This window comes from Schistocerca piceifrons, chromosome 7, assembly GCF_021461385.2.
Source record: "Schistocerca piceifrons isolate TAMUIC-IGC-003096 chromosome 7, iqSchPice1.1, whole genome shotgun sequence".
Taxonomy (NCBI): Eukaryota; Metazoa; Arthropoda; class Insecta; order Orthoptera; family Acrididae; genus Schistocerca; species Schistocerca piceifrons.
The window spans coordinates 352,559,843-352,561,723 of record NC_060144.1 but is presented as its reverse complement, the minus strand read 5'-3'; the positions used below and the strand labels follow the sequence as shown (position 1 = coordinate 352,561,723).

Sequence of the window (1,881 nt, the reverse complement as noted above, 5' to 3'; positions counted from 1 at the left end):
TTCATCTCTTTATATTGGATTCTGGGACACCTCCCATCTCGTTGGTAAAATATTATAGACACTGACCTCAGAGATTATAAAATTTTTCTTGTCATCTCATAAGTAGTGTCAAAGGATTATTATGTCCATTTATTTACATTCACTTTACACTTTCATGTGACTACAACTCACAATGTTAAGGCTAGCATCTTTCTTCATTGTCAACAGAAATATACAACATAACACTCATTTTACATTTTTACCTCTGACCACATCTCACAACATTATGACTGCTAACATTCTTTATTTCCAACAGTGTTATACATATTTTCACAGAATATGTCAATATTTTACCACTACATTGTATCACTTTGGGCATTATTGTGTGAAATCTGGTTTCGGTGAAAGGGATTCAGTTTCCTTAGTTCTCCTGACCCAACGGTCTATACTAGCTATTCGACACATTTCTTTACCGCTATTTCGCAACTTTTACAACAAACATATGGACAACACAAGATTATTAATACACATAAAATAGTGGATCCTGAGTATCCCCTGTGGAATACTTGCCCATAGACCATGCTTTGAAGGCTTCATTTGTTGATAATTTCCTCTTGCAGTTCATCAGTTATATGCCCAACAACTTTAAGAGTTGTCCAACTGGAGAACTATGTCGTAAAGGTAGTATTACAGGTATTCCTGAGAGTTTCAGCTTCTCATCTTCTATAATACAACAGTCCATTTACATCATTGGCCTATTTGAGTTTGGACTCAGTTCCAGTGCTTGCAGAAAAATGTTAATGAATTAACGATGAGTCCACCTTTTTGTAAGTACACAAATTATTGTTTTACTTAATCACCCAAACGTGGTTCACCACAGTTGTAGCATCCTCAGTGGGTATCTTATTATTTTCCTGAAAAAACATACATATAACTTCTTTATAGGTTATGGAATATGATGCATCACATTATGTTGTCATTTAAATCATATGTGCACTTTCGATTTTATTTTCCACTGAGTGTGTCATGTGCCTGCACAGCAAAATAAGCCACAAGTCTAAATCAGAACACAATACATCAGCATACATGAGGAATGTTAGAAAACCGTCTGCATTAATTTTATCATCCGATCTATAATTTGTTTATTTTGGTAAAATTCATAGCATATGTTCGTTTCTGTCCTTACTGTTGTCGGATTTTCCTAGTTCTTAGCTGTGACAAGCTTGTTTTATATACCAAACGGAATTTCGTGTAACTGATCTGGACCTGTGGATAATGAGAACGATTTTGTGAAGCTTTGGTTTGTATATTCATGGATTCTGTTTTAAATTTTGATAGTATTTACTCACGTTTTCTCCTGTTCCTTCGCAGTAGCTTGGACACACCCATTTACCTGCACAAGTTACGTCTCTGATGCGCTTCCGACTGTCGTTTCTCGTTTGATTAATGTATTGGTAGTGGTGGGCAGGAAATCGCGTATCTGTTAGAAATCACAGTGACTGAGAAGTCACAGATATCACAGTAGCAACTTTACAGAATCTAACTGCGATTTCAGTCACAGTTAGCAGTCGCAATAAGTATTTCACATTCAAAGACCTGAGCCATCTATTGGTCGAATTTAGCACTGCTTTCTGCGATTTCAGTGACAAGTCGCAACTAAGAGTCGAAAGTAGCAACTAGAATGCGCGGTTAACAGTGCCATCTGTGGGTCAAAGTTCGTACTATGCCCATCTCTGCTATACACTATTGAGTCCAACTGCGATTTCCGGGACAATCATCTGTTGACCGACGTACGTACTTCGTTATGAGAGCCTTGTGCCTCACGAGATCGATGTGCTGTGTGTGCATATGAAGGGCTTATTTCAATAGTGGTACAAGTCCATTTTTGTTCATTTTGAGATA

General features: G+C 37.2%; 1 long non-coding RNA gene across 1 annotated transcript; it reads right to left on the bottom strand.

Annotated features, from left to right (window-relative positions):
- Positions 1–263: 263 nt before the first annotated feature.
- Positions 264–1,451, bottom strand: LOC124805218. The gene is made up of 2 exons (XR_007017410.1): positions 1,329–1,451; positions 264–893 (listed from the first exon to the last, which is right to left on the bottom strand). It is a non-coding gene; the product is annotated as an uncharacterized LOC124805218 (long non-coding RNA).
- Between the last annotated feature and the right edge of the window lie 430 nt (positions 1,452–1,881).